Source organism: Humulus lupulus, chromosome 8 (genome assembly GCF_963169125.1).
Source record: "Humulus lupulus chromosome 8, drHumLupu1.1, whole genome shotgun sequence".
Taxonomy (NCBI): domain Eukaryota; kingdom Viridiplantae; phylum Streptophyta; class Magnoliopsida; order Rosales; family Cannabaceae; genus Humulus; species Humulus lupulus.
In genome coordinates this window covers 71,121,892-71,131,153 of record NC_084800.1, presented here as the reverse complement: position 1 = coordinate 71,131,153, position 9,262 = coordinate 71,121,892, and positions in this window count along the sequence as shown.

The following is a 9,262-nucleotide window of genomic DNA, read 5'->3' as shown; positions in this document are numbered from 1 at the left end:
TTTTCTAAATCGCTATTAGGTGATTCTAGCTTGGAGATTACTCGAATAATAAATATACTAATTGAATAGCAGCATGGGGAGAAGATGCAATGCATTAGAACTCTATAGCTAAATGACTTTAGACTAAGATGTGCATCAAGTATTTGTTAGGGGTATCAACTTTAAACTCTAGCCACTGATTAGCATTTATGATTGATCCTTAATCAGAAATGAAAAGTCTATTCAATTTTCCCATTGCATGATATTTACCACCCAGCAAAAGACTAGACTTGCAGAAAATTAACTGCTGGTTATCTACTTGAACAATTTTGTACAAGCTTATTGTTACTACCACATTACCCAAATTAGCATAAGGTGATCTCACCAAACTTACAATTGGAGAATCGGGAATCAATAAAAGATCACCTTTTTATTGATGAAATGAAATTGACTAGGCACCTATTGTGGCATGTTTATTGTGCATATGTGTGAGTAGTTTTGGTCATGTAAGTCATTAGCTATACTACAAATGAAGATGAAATGTAGGAAATAGATACGTGTGAAGTTGAAAACTCCAATGATAAATCAATTACTTCAGATTGGATGGATATCATTCAATATTTTGTACTCGAGTACTAACTTCAAAATTTAGATTCCCTCCCTCCCTCCCCCCACCACACAAAAAATAATAAAAAAAAAATAAATAAATAAAAGAAAAAAAAAGGAGAATAAGAGAGGGGGAAAATGATACTGATTTAAATGGGCTTTGTTAATTCTTATTTTGTAAGTCTTTTAAGACGTTAACATTAAAGTATAAAGCAGGTTGTTTCTTTGATTAAATTTCAATTCTTAGATATGCAATAGGCTCCGAACGTCCACTTGGTATTGAAACTCTGAATATCCACCGAGAGAAAATATTTGATCCATTTGAAGTTCTGAATTTAAAAAGTTAAAGTTGACACTGGAATAGACGATAGCACCACCAACATTGGGCATCCCAATCACTATCTTATTCGGGGGAAAAATGTAGGGCGATAATGGTTTTGATTCTCGCCCAAGCTATCATATAAAGTCACCCATTGATAGTGGAAAATCAGACTTGAAGTACTAGTACGAGCAAAATCCTACCTCATTAACTCTGTTTCGTTTGGAATCTAAAATTGATAGGTCGGCCCCCAATGTTTTCTATATATGGAAGCCCAAAGACCGAAAAACATTGATCCATCAAACCACTAAATTCAGAAAACTAGCTTAGTGCTAGTAGTAATGTTACAAGTTAAGGAAGAAAAAAAATAGCGAAATAACTTTTTTCAAGAGATGACATATGTGATCATAGGCGTGCAAGTTTAGAATTCATCAGAAAAAAACTAGCTTAGTGCTAGTAGTAATGTTACAAGTTAAGGAAGAAAAAAAAATAGCGAAATAACTTTTTTCAAGAGATGACATATGTGATCATAGTACGAGCAAAATCCTACCTCATTAACTCTGTTTCGTTTGGAATCTAAAATTGATAGGTCGGCCCCCAATGTTTTCTATATATGGAAGCCCAAAGACCGAAAAACATTGATCCATCAAACCACTAAATTCAGAAAACTAGCTTAGTGCTAGTAGTAATGTTACAAGTTAAGGAAGAAAAAAAAATAGCGAAATAACTTTTTTCAAGAGATGACATATGTGATCATAGGCGTGCAAGTTTAGAATTCATCAGAAAAAACAAACATTGGTGTAATAGTATGGTCATGGTCTAAGAATTCTTACATAAATTGGTCAATTTTGGATACCTAATGATACAAAATCTTACCTTCCATTATTATAAGGATGATTCATTGTTTAAGCATAATCTGCAAATCCCATTAATTTTGTAGTTTGACCACATGACATTTTATAAGAAAGAGTTTTAAATTCGCATTAGAAATCAATAATGGGGTGGAACTTATGCTTTAGAAAAGAGATTATGTCAGAATCTTAAGATGGGCAGAACATAAATGATAGATAATGGTCAAAATAACCACTTGGCAAACATAAAGAGAGAGAAACAACAGGGACAAAGGTCAAATTGGATGCTAAAAAATCCAAATAGTATCTAAGGTTAGATATCGGTTCGAAAAAATGATAGTAAAATAGATGGAGACCATGTGACAAGCATATAGAGATTAATAAAAGAAGTTAAAAAAAAGTTTTTTTTTCTTTTTGGGGGAAAAGAAAAAAACCATTTGAAAATGATGGCTCTCTTTCATTTTCTGTCTCTTTCTCTTTGGGTTTGGATACTCGAGTAAGGGTGATTGTCCCTTAAGGATGGTCTAACCATAGATTAGGACCAAACATATGACTCTTAGAAAACATTTGTTTTTGCTGGCAGGTGTGGTTGGTTTGCCTTGAATTTTCATTCGACCTCTTTGATTTATTTTTGCTGATTTCAAATACATTTGTCATTTTCTTAGTTCATGCTACTTGGACAATGAAATTTGCACCTACATAAAGGGAAAGAAAAATAAATCCAATAGTCTTAGGTAGGATATTTGGTTGAATTCTCTATTGACAGTTGACTAAACAATTAAATTTTTGTTTCCAAACACTTCCCAAAAGTACTTATTAGTATTTTTTTAACTTTTAATATTCAAAAGCACTTTAGAAGATATATTTGGGTGTTTTAGTCAAAAATATTTTTTACTTAAAAATACTTTTACAAAATAAAAATAAAAATAAAAAATAATAAGAAAGAGTAACTTCTTATAAAAGAGATTTTACTAAAGCTAAAATCCAAAAGATATTCCAACCAGGCCAAATAATTTGTTGTGTAAATCTTTGATGAGTTGTTTGGATCATAAAACAATGAACGTACGTGTGTGAATATTTATATATATATATATTAGATTAAAGCAATGTGCAATCATATTGCACGTTTGCTTAGTTTTATTTATAGAATTTATTAATTATTTTTATTAAATTTATATTAATGTCATATAAATTTGAAATAAATATTATATTTTAATTAAATATCATATTTTGAAATAAATATCATATTTTAATTAAATAATTTATTTATTTTTGTTTAAGTTTATGTTTGTTCTAGTTTATGAATTTTGGAGTAATAACAAGAGATTATATATTATATGTTTAATGTAATATTAAATATTATACTTGGATTTTAAATTTAAAATTCTTTCTAGTTTTAAAAAAAAAACAATTTGTTGCAAATTCAAGGTAGATTATATTATATGTTTAATATGATATTATTATAATAGGTGAGTTTAAGTTCAATTAAATGTTTATTTAAGTTATAAAACATATGATTTTATTATTTTTAAATAATTATTATTGTAAAACATCAGAAAAATATCATATTTTAATTTATTTAATTATTTATTATTTTAAAATAATTATCATTGTAAAATATCTTAAAAATATCCTATTTTTAATTTGTTTAATTATTAATTATTTTTAAATAATTATCATTGTAAAATATCTCAAAAATATCATATTTTAATTATTTATTTTATTTTATTTTATTTAAGTTTAAGTATTTAGAAACTACCGTTAAATATAAGAATACTCTGTCAAAGTTAACCTTAAAAAAATAAAAAACCGTTAAAACTAAGAATTTCCGTTATATACACACTTATTATATAGAAGAGAACGGAAATTCTTGGTTTTAACGGTCTTTTATTTCTTTAATGTTAACTTTAACATAATATTCATATATTTAACATAATATTCTTATATTTAACGGTAGTTTGTAAATACTTAAATTTAAATAAAATAATTAAAAAAATATATTTTTGAGATATTTTACAATGATAATTTTTTTAAAATAATAAATAATTAAACAAATTAAAATATGATATTTTTTTAGATATTTTACAATGATAATTATTTAAAAATAATAAATAATTAAACAAATTAAAATAGAATATTTTTGAGATACTTTACAATGATAATTATTTAAAAATAATAACATTATTTTATAACTTAAATAAAATTTAATTAAACTTAGACTCACTTATTAGAATAATATCATATTAAATATATAATATAATCTACTGTCAATTAGTAACAAATTGATTTAAAAAAAAAAAAACTAACAAGAAACTTAAATTTAAAATACATATATAATATTTAATATTACATTAGACATATAATATATAATTATCATTCTCAACTTGAAAAACTAGAACAAACATAAACTTAAATCAAAATAAATAAATTATTTAATTAAAATATGATATTTATTTGAAATTTATATGATATTAATATAAATTTAATAAAAATAATTAATAAATTTTAGGGTTTATACTTTTTTGGACCATGTGTTTTAACAAATTACTTTTTGGACCATATGTTTTGTAAAATGGTTAAAATAGAACTCTAAACTCAATTTTGATGAAAAAAAAATTGAATATAACAGTACAGTTTTTAAGCAGAATAATTTTATTTTTGTTCTGAATTGAATTGTTAGTTTGGTAAATAATTTGTTATTTTAGTTGAGAAAATATTGATCAAAATCAAATTTATGGTTCTATTTTAATTATTTTATAAAATATAGTGTCCAAAAAAGTATTTTGTTAAAACACATGATCCAAAAAGATAATGGGAAAAAATATAAGGAATAATAAATTATAAACCTTAAATTTTATAAATAAAATTAAATAAACGCTTAACGTGTTTGTATCTGGTATATATATTTATATATATATATATATCTCGTTTGTGAAAATATCATAAAAAGTTGCAATGTTATTATGTTGATTGATTATTGTGATTGTAGCACACTTTTATAATGGCAGTGACAAATTAATGATTTGACATTTTGACGTACAATTATCCCTTATGACATTTAAAAGCAGCATATTGACTTGGTGGTTATCCTCTCTCTTTTTTAATACAACTGCAGTGAAAATAAAAGAAGGGAATAGAGAGTTTTACTGATAAAATTCACAATAACATAATTGCCCATGACCTGATAACCATGAGACTTGAATATTTAGTCAATTACTTTTTCTTTTTTTTGTCTGTCATTCACTAAAACTTGAATGGTTGTTGCTTGTTCTTATCACATTAGATAGACAAACCGACAGTAAAATAAAAAGGATTTATACCAAGTGGAAGGTAAGCGAAACTTGATAATATTTTAATGAAAAATGGTTGGCTCTTTAGACTTAGACCTTCAAAAGAAAATATTGCTGAATATTTTGTACCATTTTCAATTCCATACAAACACCAAATTCCTGCAAAAAGGGAAAGATATGCCTTTTTATTTTTTTTGTGTGAAACTAAACAGAAAAGGGGGGGATTGATGTGCTAATATCATACTTAGTTTTATGAACGTGATGGATACAGCAGGCATTGGGGGCCTAAAAAGAAACAATTTAAGATTCTGGGGAAGCAAAATGTGGACCCAAATCTTTAAAAAAGAAAAACCCAAAAAAAAATAAAAATGAAAGATATTTGTTTTGTTTTAATTGGTGGTGAACTGATAAGATTGTGCCCATGCCATGGCCTGATAATAGCCATATATTGATAAATCCATAGCCATTTTAGCCTAAGCTTAGCTTGCAGCTGCAGCCCTAAATAAGAGGGCTGACAAGTGACAATGGGTGGGAACAGTGCTCTTTGGCAGACAATTTTATCCATTTTGGATAGAATCGATGGAGACTGATCAAACACAATCATAAAATACACCCCCAAAAATTAAAATAAAATAATAAAAGTGTACAGAGAGGGTTAAAATAAAATGGGAGAATAAAGAGATTTGGCCAATTAGAGGGCTTTGTGAACCTGAAGTAGAGTAAAAAAGACAGACTAAGAAGAAGATGATGATGTTGTAATGTCCTCGAGAATCTATTTGCTTTCTAAACGAACCTCTTGTGTTTCTGTTCTGGTTAGTATAAATGTTATCATGGAATTATATATATCTTATGGGGTGTGTGGTGGATTAGTGAATATTTCAGAGCCACACATATATATATTTATATATATCTACATTTGAGATCAGTCATATTTTAGTGCACATATACTATTTTAGAAGATTTTGATTATAATTAAAAAAATGTAATCAATTGTAAGTGTTTCTTTCCACCATATCATGTTGCTATACTTATCTTTAGTTTTGTTTGTTGAGTTTTGTTCTTTAAGTTAATAAAATTTACAGTATATATATATATATATATATGTGTGTGTGTGTAGTAGGACCCAGAGTAATAAGAACAAAGAATATTCTGATTTTTTCTTTCACTGGTGTATGTCATCAGCTTTAAAATCAAATCATATAAAATAACATTTTATATGGTTGGTATATAAATATTTTGAAATCAACAAAAAATAAACACATTAAAGGTAGACTTCAAGTTCGATAATCTTGAACTTTTCAAATATCCTTCAAGTTCAAATATATGATCATTTAACTTAAAAAAAGAGCATAATTCGCCATATTACCAAAGTATTATATTTAAATAAATTAACGCCATATAACTTTTTCTTTAAAACCAATTAACAATGTCAAACAACTTATTCTCTAATTAAATTACAATAAAATATATCGATGTGTTCATAAGGCATAAGGCTATAGAAAAAGCATACAAAATAATATATTTACATACATTTATACAAAAGATATTCTGTCAGTTTTTATTGGTGGGTTCGGTAGTTCCATACTCCAAAATCATTAAATAAGTCATACATAATCTTATTTGATCTCTTTTTAGTGGCTAATCATATTGGTTTTTGTGCTTAATGTTAAAATATAATATTAAAACACAAATTTTGATAACAACTATTAATGTATAGCTTTCTTTTTTCTTTTGTAGAGAATTGCGTCAATGTCCAACCCTTGTTAATAGCCTTAAGCATAATGGTTTTCTAAGCCAATATATCGCTTGAAACCAATATCACATGCCCATTTTTATCTCTAACAACCTAACTAACTGCAAGCTCATCTTATATGTGAATTAACTAACAACTTCAATTCTTTACCATCAAACTTTTATTTCTTTATTTAAATTAAAGGCACACCTTCTAAGGTGGTTATCTATTCTAAGGGATAATGATGCATTTTCACACAAGTAGTGAGAAATTAGGCTAAGTATGATCATTGTAGTGTGTGTGGCATCACTAGATGTTAGGAGTTGAAACTAAAAATACTTTTCTTTTTTTTTTTTAAATTAAAGATTGTGAACTGTTGTCTTTTCTATTTTTATTTTATTTTTTTATATACATCTAGGTGTATACAAGGAGGTTTTTATTTATTTATTTATTTATTTTCTGATCCTCAAAGATAAGAAGCAAGATAATTGGAATTTGGAATAATCGAATGCAGCTCATTACCTACAAAAATTATATATGGTGTCTATTTAGCCCATTGTCTTAACTTTCATTGCCTACCAAGATAGTTAAAGTATTAACGTTTATATTAGTTTAAGTAGATATATCAATGTTGAGATTGACCCATTTAAATATTGACATCTAGCATGGATATCTTATCTTAAACACGTTTGGTGGAATAGTAATCAACTATTACACATTTTTATTTGACCTAGATTAGTACTATTAAACACATCATCCATCTCATAATAATGCAAAACTATACAGGAAAATTATCCTAAATTAATACAAAATTAGAAAAAACAATATGATCAAATTCTAAAAAAAGTCGCACTAATCTTCAATGTTAGATATTTTCATGTCATTTCAAACAACCACCATTTACTAATAGATATATATATATATATATTTATAGCTTTATTGTGTTCTCTAATGGGGTCAACAAATCTGATTAACCCTTGAAGTGACTATATTGTGTGAGCACAATGAATACCAAAACATAAGTGCTTTGACCAATTTTTTTTTTTAAGGAAAAAACTAATTTACAATCAAACTTTGTTAATATCTTGATCATAACATTTCTTCGATCCGATTCTGCTGAAGTTTTGTGGAAGATATATTGAGGTCCCCTGAATTTAACCTACAAATAGTTACTATACTAACCACACAAAAATTTATGTCATGTTTCATAACTTATGTTATATATTATTAGTATTTTTCATACCAAATATTATTAAAAGCTTAATTCACACTTAGAAGATTAAATGACCGTACAGTATATTGTTTTATCAAAATACAAACTTAGTACCTCTGATATCTTGTGCTTTAAAATACATACAAAAGATACACATATCTCTACACCATAAAAATGTTAAAATCACAAATCTTACCACAAAAAATTATTACAGATGTGGAAAATCAACCCCCACCCCGTGGAAGATTTCTCCCTATTATACGACCCTCAACGAAGTTATTCCTCTCCTTCTATCATAGACCTCAGACCCCATGAAACCCAATAGTCACCTATTGTCGCCTTCGCTTAGCACCCATCAAAGCCTGCCCATATGTAGATCTGTCTAAGCCCAGGTCAACCTCATCCCCGCGTCCCTGTTGGAGTTCGTCCCCAACTTCGTTTTCCCCGTTTCTGTCCAATCCCAGTACATAAAAATGATAGGCTCACTCGCGTCGCAAATCCATCTGCATTTTGTCCAACTCGTCGTATGCCCCTTTTGATGTCCCCTTGCACTCCTTCAATTCTATGCCCAGATGAAGAAAATGAAAATGAACTAAAGATGGGGAAGAAAATAGATTTAAGTTATTAAAATTTGGATTAAAATTAATGAGATAAAAACTGAAACCAAGTGATATATTCAGAAAATATATTTTAAAATAATAAAAGCAAATAAATTATCAAAATGAGGGGTAATATGTAAATATTAAAAAATTAAACCGAATTATGTAATTTTTACAAAAAAAAAAATATCAATTAATAATTATAAAATATAAAAATATCAATTGATAACTATCAGAAAAAGATAATAATTTTGTATTTCGATAAAACATAATATATTAAATAAATATTTACCCCACCTGAGGAATAGAAAAATATAGAAAAAAAAACTAAAGTAAAGAAGAGAAAATACTATTTTTTTATCTTGTTTTGTAGATAAGAATGAAAGAACTTCTTATACTAAATTACTATTTTGTTCATAAATTTTTCATTTTAATCATTATTTAGTGATGTTAATTTAGTAATTTAATAGAGTTTTTTCTTCTGTTTTGGAAGAATAAATTCTTGAGGGTCTCATATTCTTCTTTTTTATTTTTCTACTTTTCCTCTATAAAAAAACATGCTTATTTTCACTCTCTCTCCTAGATTTTCTATCCTCCCCACTTTTCTACTCTGTTAAACATAGTTTAGAAAAGACAGAAGATATGATGGATTGAGAAGATTGTATGTCCTTTT